This window comes from Eptatretus burgeri, chromosome 7 (assembly GCF_056783735.1).
Source record: "Eptatretus burgeri isolate ZD-2024b chromosome 7, Ebu_testis_v1, whole genome shotgun sequence".
NCBI classification, from domain to species: Eukaryota; Metazoa; Chordata; class Myxini; order Myxiniformes; family Myxinidae; genus Eptatretus; species Eptatretus burgeri.
Genome location: NC_140967.1, coordinates 43199688 through 43212915, shown reverse-complemented (window position 1 = coordinate 43212915; position 13228 = coordinate 43199688). Strand labels below are relative to the sequence as shown.

Genomic DNA, 13228 nt, shown 5'->3' with positions numbered 1-13228 from the left:
ACAACGCAACTCCCCCGCCCCCCTCCCTCCCGGCTCTTCCAGTATAAATAATTCACAGTGGTCCATCAATAGTGAAGACAGTAAAGTGCATACAAATAAGTAAATAATGCCACCGCAAAAGCAGATGCAATCCTGTACTGTTCTCTCCCATTAAAAAATAAAAAAATAAAAATGGGAGACACTCCAAGATTCCAAAATTCAGAAAATAAAAGTTTGACCCATGCCTTTCGGTTCCGATCCCAAATATTTTAATAAGTCTCATGTCCAGATATTATTGCATACATGTGCCGAATATGAAAGAAATGCATCCAACATTGTAGAGTGGAGTTGACGTGTATGTGTTGTTAATGGAGATGGTCGATGGATGCACAAACGGATAGACCGACAGCACCCAAAATTGAAGCCCCAGTCGAGTTGATGGTTGGGGGCTAAAAATAAGATGCACTGTACAAGCAAATATGCTTCACCAAATGATTATCCACCAATGAAGATCGGTCAAGTTAACAGATTTTTATTCATTACCAAAGGATTGTATCCCCTTCACCAAGCTGATCGAGCTGACGCGGCGGCCTAAAATCCTCCAATCTAAAGGATGACTGGCTTGCTAAGCTTGTAACTGGAAAAATTCACAGCCCACTCAATCAATCTGCTGTGGCAACAAGAAAATCTCACTCCTTGACAGCAAGACATAAAATACTGTAAACCATAGTCTTTCATGTCAACCTTCTATTTAGTGGGTTCACCTGCAGGCCACTCGTCATAATGTTCAAACTAGCCAAACCCACGATCCGCGCAGTTTCTAAAGTGAGGGTTCATTGGGACGTCAATATATCCAGTGTTCACAATGTGATTCATAGAATTTTATATACGTTTCTTGTTACATTTTTTATGTCAAATGCACCTTCTGAGGTAGTCAGCACATGAAGAAGAGGGTTTTGCATTGCAGACGCCGTTTTCTAGGAGTGGCATTATGCCTCTCAGCGGTGACGGTCTGTCGACGACAGACGTAATGTCAGCAAATGACCGATGACGTCATTACTCCACTTAGCGGTGACGTCACACGCCGCCATGAAAAGAAATGTACAAAAAAAAAAAAAAAAAAAAAAATCGCCAAAAATTCCCAAACTTGTCCGTCTGGCACGATCTCACATAGCCTATGCTGTGCATTAGACCAGAGCACCCACATGCTGAAAGTGGTGACAATCCGTCTGGCAGTTTCGGAGGAGATACTGTTGCGGGGCTGGGATCGGTGGTGAGCACGACCTCTAGAGGGAGCAGTAGAGTCGGCTCCACTGAACACACCGGAAATTAGGTCGTGACCCTCGGATAAGTCCGAAAGGCACGGGTACCTTACAGGACCATGAATCACCAATAATTCGACCGCGTGGGGTAGGGTTAATTGCCAAAATACAATATACTGTTACGGTTGAGGAAATTCGCAAACCACCATTCAGGTCCTGAAGGTGAGATATCTCTAAGTACATGTGCAGTTAGCCCCAAACCCGTTGTTTAGAGAGAATAAATGTGATTCATTCGGGCTGCGACCCTTTAAGATAGCCGTTTTTCTGTTCTATCTTTATTTTGAACCAACCACGTCTCAACCGCCATCACACAACAACCACCGACCGCAACTCCGCTTCACAACAACAACAACGCCAACAGCCACGACCTTTACCTTCACAACTCGCTCCCGCAAACATCGCATCACCGCCATTCCAAACGTTGCCATGGCCATGGACCAGCACTTTAAACCCTCCACCACCTTCGCCTCTCCTTCTGCGGCCATTCCCGCACCGCTTGTGGGCACCGAGCGTCAGGCTGTCCTGGCCTCGTGCGGGACGCGCGCCGAGCCGCGGGTGCAAATAGCGGCCTTTCCAAGGAGAAGTCGGATGAGGAATGATACACGCCCACTTCTAATCCGTCCAATCAGCAAGTGCGGGGCGGTTTGGCATCGCCTCCAGGCGCGTCAGAGTAGAATCGATATATGCAAATTCGAGGATCAGGGGAGACTCACGCCCCTTTTTCTCCGTCCAATGGGCGAGCGTGGCTCCACCCCCGAGCTCGTTCTGATCCAGAAATTTGCATATGGGTTCTCCTGCCGGACTATAAAGCGCCGAGTGCGGGGCGAATTTAGTCAGTTTTGGGTCGGAGGGAGTTGGAGGCAGTCAGAGTTGGAGAAAAAGTCGGGGCAGTCAAGTCAGGTCTGGAGGAGAGTCAGTCTGTCGGAGGTCGAAGTCTGTCGGGGAGCTGCAGAGAGAGGAAGCCTGGAGCCTGGAGCGCGGTCGAGGTGATTTGCTGCAGTCGGCTGAGGAGAATTGGGGAGGGGACCGGATAGCTCGGGTCCGAGGCAAGGAAGACGGCGGTCGGCGACGAGGTCGCAGTGGAGTCGCTCGTCGCGGGACCCAAGCAAGCAGCTATCCTCTTTCCCCAGAGCATCAACAATTCCCCTCTTTTTCCCCCCCCGCGCTGAGATAGTGCGAAAAAGGGGCCCCGTTCCCACACCACTCCAAGCAGTGCCAACGAAACCCGCGAAGGAGCGCGGAGTCGGGGCGCCGCCACATTTGCGGCTCATCACAAGACACGGGTGGGATCCACCCGGTCTCGCAGCCCACAGGCCCCGTCTGCCCCCTTGTCTTTGAGGGTGGCCCTTTTCTTTTGCTTTTGAGTAAATGTGTTGTCGGCGCCGTCTGTAAAGTAAAACTGTGTAAGTGTTGCCGTGTGCTCGCGTAGTCGGTAGATCTGCATTGTTGTGTTTCTTTTGTTACATCTGCTTTTGGTGCATAATTGTTGTAATTGTATATGTGTGCTCTCCGTGTGCCGCGGAATAAATGTGCATTATGTTGAACTGTTTTTCCCGTTTTGCTTCGTCTTTTCTTTAATTGAATCTCCATCTTGCTTCACGTAAAGGGTTGGTAGTTGGCTTAATACGCCCGATAATTAATCGGAACCGTCGAGGCCGACGATAACACCGCTCGGTTATCCCAATAGTACGGAACGGGTCGCTTAAGTGGCCAGTGTCCGGAGTCGACCTGCGGCGAGGTGCGATCGCCCGGTCTACCCTCCGCGTGGGTACTTAGGTAGGTCGAATTTGGCGAACAACCCTATCCCATGCGGGGGGCGGATTGGCACGATCGTGGTGAGGCCGAAAGGCCCACCCGTGACTAGCTCCCAGCGTTAGTCGGAGAGGGTCACGACAGAATTGTCCGTCCGGTGGGCGACGTGCCGCGATTCGAGTTACGTGGCCGCTCGCACGCCGGCAGGCGCGAATTCGCAACAATACCTTATTACCCACGCGACAAAGCCACCGGGGAATTCACACCCTCGACAGACCTCGAGCGGGACGAGCCGTTACCGTGCCCAAACCGTGTGTAACCTGAGCGGAGGTTACCAAGGCCTGTCGGTCCAAATGAACAATTTGCTGCCTCGCTATTTCTCAACACACACTGTGCTAAGCCAATGAAAGAAAGACAGAAACAAACTGGAACATTGAACAAAAGGGATATTTATTTACAATGGGGCAGGGAAGCACATAAGAAGGCAGAGTTAACCGAATAAAAGGAATGCAATGTACAGGCAAAGGAAAGCACTTCAACAATTCTACGTCACAGATGGGCCCACACACAGACACACACCCCCCAAAAAGAAATGGTGGCCGCGGCCTTTATAGATACCCCCAGCTCGGAGAGAAGGTGAGCTGGAGGTAAGAGACTGGCTTGGACCTTCCCGCTTCGTGCGGTTCTTGACGATCGGACTCGGGGGGGGGGGGGACTCGAACCCGCAACATGATGCCGCTCCAAGCACCAGGTACGGAGGGTAGCCTCGGGCGCTGGCACGCTCCTCCGGCTCGCAGGCAGGCGATTCACGGCGGGAAGACTCTCTTAGCCTCAACCAACGAACCCTCCGACTCTCCCACTGGGTCACCCCCCCACACTATTATATCTTTGTCTTGACAAGTGGGAGGGATCCATCTCGTCTCATTTCCCTCATTGGACAGGCATGTCAGATGATCTCGCGGCCATCCGAGATTGGTTGGGGAGTGCTCATGTCTCCACCCCTCGACCAGGAAGTCGTGCAGCAACAAGTTGCGTTGGCTCCCCATTGACCAAGAGGCAGCAGACTTGCTCGCACCCCTCCAATTGGCTGAGAGGGGTGCCATGCCCGTATTTGGAGCAAAATCCAAGACGCCAATGTCCAAAGAAACACCGCCTGGCACATTGGACTCCACCCACAGCTGTGCTTGACACGCATACGCGTGGGAAAGGCCGATGGTGAATAAGCGAAGATGGGCATTGTCGTCGTCGTTGTTGTTGGTAATGTAAAAATCCCAACTATAAAACAAGCTGTCAAAGACTGGTACTTACGAAATCGTTGACTTGACCTCTGACCTTGTCTAATAAAAGCTGTCTCTGGAGAAGGTAGCGACGCAAACCAGAAGTTTCTACGATGATTCTGTACCAAACCATCAACTTCTTCCGTTCTCGAGTTACCGCGGATTAACGTAACGGAAAGGTCACACTCGACGCCCCCCCCCCAACTCGAAAGGACGCCAGGGCGAGCGCGATGCACCACGTGACGAGCCGTGATGCGGCGGGTGAAATATTTTTCTACAATCTTAAAACGTCTCCAAAACATCCGATTTTTACCAGAATTTCAACAACCGAGTGTTAAGCGTCCAAAGCGATCGCAAAAACCGAAGACAAAATTAAAATCGAAGTTAAAACGAACTCGTAACGTCGACGAAGCAAAAATACTCCATTTCTCCACAGCAATTTACCGAATTATTTAATATTATTTTATAACACTGAAATTTTTAAAACAGCCGTAACTCGACGAATTGGCACACAAATTCTGCTGAACTTACCTCGATCTTCCAAACTCATGCTCCGTCAACAATATCTGTGGTAACTTTTCTCGAGTTATCAGGTTTTGGATGTTTGACCTCACTGTGACCTTGACCTTTGACCAAAATGTAATCAGCGCTAGCCATCACCCTCCTGAATCACGTGGTGTAATTTGACATTGGTAGCTTCTTCTGCTCTCGAGTTATCATGCCAACAAACACACACACACACACACACACACACACACACACACACACACACACACACACACACACACACACACACACACACACACACACACACACACACACACACACACACACACACACACACACACAAACACACACACACACAAACACACACACAAACACACAAACACACAAACACACAGGATGGAAGTCATCAATATACTTACGAAATCTTTAGATTTCATAAGTAATAATTCACAGCTCACGTACAATTAATCACCCATTAAGCAGAGGACGGGACCCTAACTAGAAACACATACTTACCGATATAACTGATCTATAGGACCTGGCTGTTGTGTGGAGTAAGCTTCCAAATTCGCAACAATACATCCACAAAATATGGCTTAACGTATTAACACAATAATGATTAATTCCACCCTTCAAGTGCATTTTAAACTGCATTTACAGTGCTTGAACATGAAATATGACGTCGATAAATATATAGATGCAAGTTCGTACAACACTCCATTTTGATCGATAAGGCAAGCATTTTGGTGAGGATACATTCCTATTGAGGAGTTGAGGAGTCACGGAATGGGATGGAAACCCCAATGACAGGAATGACATCCAGCTGATCAATGCATTTATTTGGAAGAGGTGCCACATCTATCTAAATTATGTGATAAATTTTAAATCTTAGGGATGACAGAAAATGCACAAATGCCTTGATTCAACTTGAAAGGAAGCACTCAACCGAGTGGGAAAATTCTCACCTGCATGACATCGAAAACTGTACAAACATAATTAAAATGCGGGACGAAGAAGGTTTGCAAAGGCAAAGAAACCCCGCCTCCTCTCCGCCAAAAAACATGATATTCTACGATAGTGCAAGGACAAAGGTATCTTGTCATGATCTTTATTTACAGGATGCTTTACTGCGAGAAATTCTTAAGCATTCAGTTCACACTGGAAGGTTGTTTTAACAATGTGGCGATGGTGTGGTTAGAGACAGTAATGACAGGAATTTCATACAAAAGTGCCCCATTCATAAGGAGGCAAGGGAAAAAAAAATAGCGGTCATCTTGTCTGCGCACGTGCATGCATGCACGCATGCACGCACGCATGCACGAAACCTGGCTATTTTGGAATAGAGGAAGTTATGTCACTTCGAATTACATGTTTACAAACTATTTTATGTGTGACAATGACTGGACTAAAAATTGGAATTTGAGCAAGTTAGCAAAGGCAATTATTGCACAGGAAATGTTATCAATTTGGAACAGTGATCTCAGGCTCGTATAAGACCGAGGAAATGTATTACATCTTGGGCAAGGACACGAGTACAGATGGACGAATTCACAGAAACAAAACTGGTATTTGAAAATAGAATCCAAGATTAATTTTTTTTCATTTTAGCAAGCGAGAGATGTGACTGACAAAACAGGCCTACCCCTCATCGTTCCCAACATCCCTTGATTGTCTGTGTGTCTATTTTCTCCCTCTGCCGTGCTGTTTGGTTCCCCCTTCTCCTGCTATTCATTTTGTTATGTTGCTTCCTGATCCATTCTGTGTTCTTGCTCTTCCATGAGCCTTAACTACATATACAAACCAAAAAAAAAACATGTATTAAAATGAAATATATCAAAATGCATTCTATTGCAAACATACTTTTGGGTGTGACCCCTCATGCCTGCAGGCTTTTAAAAATATTATTTATTCCAATGAACACTCAAGAAAAACTCAACATGACTGCCCAACAAACCCAGATATATTCTTATGAAACTCGAGTTGATGAACACCATGGTGACTGGAATATCTTGTTGAACAATTTAAAATGAATGCACATATGACAAATATTTGAGAGACAGGATGATATTGTACAAAGAAACTACAGTGGATGGGATCCGACATAATTGAGAGATCAGGTGAACTGAAGACAGTAGGATTGAATCAAATAAGTGACAAGTACAAACCTGGAACATCAGCAAGCACAGCGCTTGAACTTTGGAAAATGAGACGAACATTCCAATCCTCTTGCCACAGCCAACTGAAGATGCCTGACCTCACACTGTGTGGCGCAGCTAAAGCTCCTGACAAAGATTGCTCCCTCTGTGTCAACATTTCATCTCTGGGGCACCTACATAGTCATGGCGACAGCTGCCCTTTAGCTCGTTCGGCAGAAGAAAAAAAAACCCCACCCGTTCCCACGTACACCACACAAGAAACGCCACCCTCTTGGCCAAAGACTCCAAAGTACTCCTTCGACTTCCAAATGGAAACAAACAAAATCAATAAATCTTCAGCTAGCACTTTTCATTGAAAAACAAAAAACACTTGAAGAGAGAGAAGAGCAAGGTCAAAACACAGAAAAAGCGACTGCACAAAGACGACATTTTAAGAATATGAAAAAAAAAATTGATGAACATGAAAAATTAACAGGCAGCAAGGTCCACAGTTGAGTATGTCTGAAGCATGCTCGATCACCAAATGTTCATCAAATTGCAAGCAACTTCCAGGAGATTCTCATGGTTCGATTGTAGCACCTTTGTGGATCAAAAATAAAATAAAATGTGTGGATCACATTTTTGTGGATCAAAACAAAGAGGTTAATTCATAAAACCTCGCAGTTTTTAAGTATATTCACAGCAGCCAATATTCAACCCTCTTCACCAACCCTCACGCTGCCTTTCCCTCCCCTTACACTACCTTTCCCTCCCCGCTCACCTCCCCTCCCCTCAACTCACGCTGCCCGACCCCTCACCTCTCCCCTCCCTTCCACTCGCGCTGCCCTTCCCTCCCCTCGAGCTGCCCTCCCCTCCCCCCTCACCTCCCCTAACCTCTTGCTGCCCTTCCCTCCCCGCTCACCTCCTCTCCCCTCGCGCTGCCCTTCCCTTCCCCGCTCACCTCCCCCTCCCCTCGCGCTGCCCTTCCCCTCCCCGCTCACCTCCCCCTCCCCTCGCGCTGCCTTTCCCCTCCCCCTCCCCACCCCCTCCCCTCCCGCTGCCCTTCCCCTCCCCTCGCGCTGCCCTTCCCCTCCCCTCGCGCTGCCGCTCGCCTCCCACCTCCACTCGCGCTGCCTTCCCGTCCCCGCTCGCCTCCCACCTCCCCTCGCGCTGCCTTCCCGTCCCCGCTCGCCTCCCACCTCCCCTCGCGCTGCCTTCCCGTCCCCGCTCGCCTCCCACCTCCCCTCGCGCTGCCTTCCCGTCCCCGCTCGCCTCCCACCTCCCCTCGCGCTGCCTTCCCGTCCCCGCTCGCCTCCCACCTTCCCTCGCGCTCCCTTCCCGTCCCCGCTCACCTCCCCTCGCCCTGCCTTCCCGTCCCCGCTCACCTCCCCTCGCGCTGCCTTCCGTCCCCGCTCGCCTCCCACCGCTGCCTTCCCGCCTGCCTCCCACCTCCCCTCGCGCTGCCTTCCGTCCCGCGCCTCGCCCTTCCCGCCTCGCGCTGCCTTCCCGTCCCCGCTCGCGCCTCCACCTCCCTCCTCGCGCTGCCTTCCGTCGCCGCCTCCCACCTCCCCTCGCGCTGCCTTCCCGTCCCCGCTCGCCTCCCACCTCCCCTCGCGCTGCCTTCCGTCCCCGCTCGCCTCCCACCTCCCCTCGCGCTGCCTTCCCGTCCCCGCTCGCCTCCCACCTCCCCCTCGCGCTGCCTTCCCGTCCCCGCTGCGCCTCCCACCTCCCCTCGCGCTGCCTTCCCGTCCCCGCTGCGCCTCCCACCTCCCCTCGCGCTGCCTTCCCGTCCCCGCTCGCCTCCCACCTCCCCTCGCGCTGCCTTCCCGTCCCCGCTGCGCCTCCCACCTCCCCTCGCGCTGCCTTCCCGTCCCCGCTGCGCCTCCCACCTCCCCTCGCGCTGCCTTCCCGTCCCCGCTGCGCCTCCCACCTCCCCTCGCGCTGCCTTCCCGTCCCCGCTGCGCCTCCCACCTCCCCTCGCGCTGCCTTCCCGTCCCCGCTGCGCCTCCCACCTCCCCTCGCGCTGCCTTCCCGTCCCCGCTCGCCTCCCACCTCCCCTCGCGCTGCCTTCCGTCCCCGCTGCGCCTCCCACCTCCCCTCGCGCTGCCTTCCGTCCCCGCTGCCGCCTCCCACCTCCCCTCGCGCTGCCTTCCCGTCCCCGCTCGCCTCCCACCTCCCCTCGCGCTGCCTTCCCGTCCCCGCTGCGCCTCCCACCTCCCCTCGCGCTGCCTTCCCGTCCCCGCTGCGCCTCCCACCTCCCCTCGCGCTGCCTTCCCGGCCCCGCTCGCCTCCCACCTCCCCTCGCGCTGCCTTCCCGTCCCCGCTCGCCTCCCACCTCCCCTCGCGCTGCCTTCCCGTCCCCGCTCGCCTCCCACCTCCCCTCGCGCTGCCTTCCCGTCCCCGCTGCGCCTCCCACCTCCCCTCGCGCTGCCTTCCCGTCCCCGCTGCGCCTCCCACCTCCCCTCGCGCTGCCTTCCCGTCCCCGCTGCGCCTCCCACCTCCCCTCGCGCTGCCTTCCCGTCCCCGCTCGCCTCCCACCTCCCCTCGCGCTGCCTTCCCGTCCCCGCTCGCCTCCCACCTCCCCTCGCGCTGCCGTCCCGTCCCCGCTCGCCTCCCACCTCCCCTCGCGCTGCCTTCACGTCCCCGCTCGCCTCCCACCTCCCCTCGCGCTGCCTTCCCGTCCCCGCTCGCCTCCCACCTCCCCTCGCGCTGCCTTCCCGTCCCCGCTCGCCTCCCACCTCCCCTCGCGCTGCCTTCACGTCCCCGCTCGCCTCCCACCTTCCCTCGCGCTGCCTTCCCGTCCCCGCTCACCTCCCCTCGCGCTGCCTTCCCGTCCCCGCTCACCTCCCCTCGCGCTGCCTTCCCGTCCCCGCTCACCTCCCCTCGCGCTGCCTTCCCATTCCCGCTCACCTCCCCTCGCGCTGCCTTTCCCTCCCCGCTCACCTCCCCTCGCGCTGCCTTTCCCTCCCCGCTCACCTCCCCTCATGCAGCCTTTCCCTCCCCACTCACCTTCCCTCGTGCTGCCTCCCCCGTTAACCTCACCTCACCTCGCGCTTCCTCCCCCTTCACCTTCCAAGGCAAGAAGGGAGGAAACACAAACGGCTATAAATATCCAACACGACATGGAATTTCAGGGGTTCGCTTTTATTAGCGGGGCCTGTGAGCTTGGGCTCATCTCCCCCTTCACCTCACCTGGACATGGAGTTTTGGAGTATCGACTTTCATTTCACTGGCTCTGTGCATATGCTTCAACATCATGCAGTATAACCACTTAACCACATGGGGTCTATGTCGATTGATTAGCCGTGCATATGCGTGGTTCGCTTTCTTCTCTCGTTTGTGGTATTTCCTCAATTGTTGTGTTTTTCTCTTTGCTTCGCTTTACCCCGCCCATTCCTTCAGCACCTCTCAGTTATGTTTTGCGTCTTTCCCATCCTCGTATGCCCAAGCATCTTTTCACCTCACGCCAGACGCCTCGCTTCAACTCAGTAGCCTTACCTGGCTGTCTGTCCATACCGAGACTCAACTCGCCTCCAGCCATTCTCCAATCACAGACTACCTCATACTATACCAATGTGTGCAGCCATCCGTACCATAGGGCGCTCCAACCCTGAGAGCACAAATGGAGCGCCATCGTGTGCAGCCAACCGTACCATCAAGCACTCAGATCATGGGAGCATAAACGGAGCACCTTCACGTGCAGTCAACAGGACCATTGAAGTTTTTGAGGGAGTGCAAGCAGAGTGGAGGGGGAGTGTGAGGAGGTTAATGCTCGGACCATCGGGCCAGATCATTGGGCGGAAACTCGGGTGTGTCAGGGCCGCAACACCACCCCAGCTACTTCTTTCACACCTCTACCTCTTCATCACACACTTCTCATATTTGAGTATCTACATCAATTTTGTGTGGCAGTGTTAAGTGATTGTTGTTAGAATTCTGAGGGTGGTATGTCGCGTAGATATAATGGGAATGTTACATGCGTTGTAAAAACTTGCTTGCCTGCCACTGCAAATACAAGCTTGAGACCGTCTCGACTTATCCTGTCTTTGATCGCGACACAGCATGCCTGCGGGCCATTGCCCGAGAGTTGATCAGGCTCTGACGATAGGGAGTGCAACTCATAACACTAGTTTCCTTGGCCAATTAACATATGTTGTGCAGCCGCAGGCTTGGTTCCCGATCTGCTTCAGTCATCTCACAGGCACGGCAAACCGACCCTGGGCACAAAGACCCGGCCAGAGGCGACGGCCTCTGTCGTGGTGTCGTGGTAAACGTGGTGTTGTAAGGCCGAAGTCACATTTGCTCTACGGCGAGGATATGACGGCCATACGCCCTCTGAATTGACAGAAACATGCGGCGGCCGCAGAGTTTCTGCGGTGGCCTCAGGGTGGTCCTACGCTGTTTGGCTTTTATAGGCTGTAGGGGTCGCTGTGGAATTATAACGCAGTTATAACTTTTTTTCATTTCTACGCTCGCCGTAGCAATTCGACAAGCCGAAAAAAACTGGGAAAAAAATAAAATAAAAAAATAAAATGAACCCACTCGTTACCGTCCGTCTGGCCGCACGTTCGCCTTACCCCCCCCCCCCCCCCCCCGCGGTCGCCTTGCGTGCACCTTGAGGCTACCTTGCGTCTGCCTTGAAAATTCTATGGCCGCCGCAGGGCGCCCCTTAAGGTCACCGTGCGACATCAAATCAAAGACCGTACGGCAACCCCACGTTTTCGGTCTCCACAATTTCTAAATACGCCATGCGGCTTTTATTTTATTTTATATTTTATTTTATTTTATCCCCAAAAAATAAAAACATATGTGACTGCTACATTGTGTGACCGTGGAAATACTGCGGGCGCCGTATAATTGCTAGTGGCCGTAGATTTTGGAGACCCCACGGCCGCTGTGGTAAATGTGACTTGGGCCTAAACTGCGACCGTGGTCTTTTTAGAGATGCCTTGGACTCCAAGTTATCTGAGAGCAGCTCAGTCCCGGCCAATATATGACATGACTTCAGAATATCGGACACAACTTCATTAACAAGTGAAACTCATTACAAAAAAATTATTTTTTTTACTGTTAGACGTACTGTATACTTTTAAAGATGTGCAATGCATTGTTAGGGTGTTGTCATGTTTGACTGTTCAGTGCATATGTGGTGCCCAAATTGCTCTAATTTTGACTTGTACAGTTGTACGACTCCAAGGATAGAAGTTCCATGCTTATGTTGATATTAAAAATTGAATTGCTCGTTTTCGTCAAGCAGGCAAGACATATTTTGAAATCTACAAGCTCCTGACGGAGAAAATCCCTTTTTTCTGCCTACCATAAAGAGAATGTCTACAGTTCCAGAAAACTGGTTCTACTGCAAAGAAGAAGGGATCTGGCAGGCCCAGAGCCACTACAAAGTAATATGACAGGCAAATTAAATTCTTAGTTCCACAGGAAAGAAAGGCAAGCCTGCGGAAAGAGGAGTTCAGAACTGTTGAAAACAATACCATTTCCAGAAGGACCATCACAAGAAGGTTGACTGATGCTGGTTTTGCTTCAAGAAGATGTGCGAAGAAGCCTCTATTATCTAAGAAAAATATTCAGGACAATTTGAACTGTTTGGCCGAATATGGGAATTGCGATTCAGACTGGTTTCAGAGAGTTCTGTGGAGTGATGAATCAAGATTGCAGTGATGCCCCAGACATTGCCTTCACAGATCTGGTGAGAGATTCAACCCTGCATGCATTTCAACAACTGTGAAGCATGGAGGAGGTGGAATTATGGTCAAAGGTGCATTTCGGTCTGGTGGTGTTGGATGGTGAGCTGATAAAGTGTGAACAGTCGATTACTGCCAAGAAAAACCAGAAAATATTAGAGAAAGGATTACTTGCTGGCCTCCAAAAGTTATTTCCTGGAGAGAAAAGCAAAGAAGTCATTTTTCAACGTGATAATGCTCCTGTCCATAATGCAAAAGCCAACATCCACAAAATATGGCTTAACGTATTAACACAATAATGATTAATTCCACCCTTCAAGTGCATTTCAAACTGTGGATGGAGAAAAAAAAAAAGTCCCTGAAACTTTTGTTCTGTCCTGGTCAGAGTCCCGATTTGAACCCCGTAGAAAATTTTGGGCCTATATTCAGCACAAACTTATTGGAAGGAAATTTCCAAATTCTGATCAACTTTGGGAAGCTGTCAAACATGAATGGGACAATATTGACATTTCTCAGTGAAAGAAGCTTTCTGAAAGTTTGACCAAAAGACTGAATTA

At 51.5% G+C, this 13228-nt stretch overlaps 1 protein-coding gene across 10 annotated transcripts in view; it reads right to left on the bottom strand.

Annotated features, from left to right (window-relative positions):
- The window catches only part of LOC147023121 (protein dispatched homolog 1-like), a 122366-nt gene that overhangs the window by 107033 nt on the left and 2105 nt on the right, over positions 1-13228 (bottom strand). For 2 of the 10 annotated variants that reach the window (XM_085888218.1, XM_085888225.1), the window contains exons 2-3: positions 9982-10041; positions 7003-7572 (exon numbers count right to left, since the gene is read on the bottom strand). The exons of 5 other annotated variants lie outside the window; for them this stretch is intronic. The gene's annotated coding sequence lies outside the window, so the exon portion shown is untranslated. Of the gene's footprint in view, positions 1-901; positions 992-4861; positions 4965-7002; positions 7573-9981; positions 10042-13228 lie in introns of those variants that run through there. 3 more of the 10 variants (XM_085888219.1, XM_085888226.1, XM_085888220.1) reach the window with 2 other exon arrangements.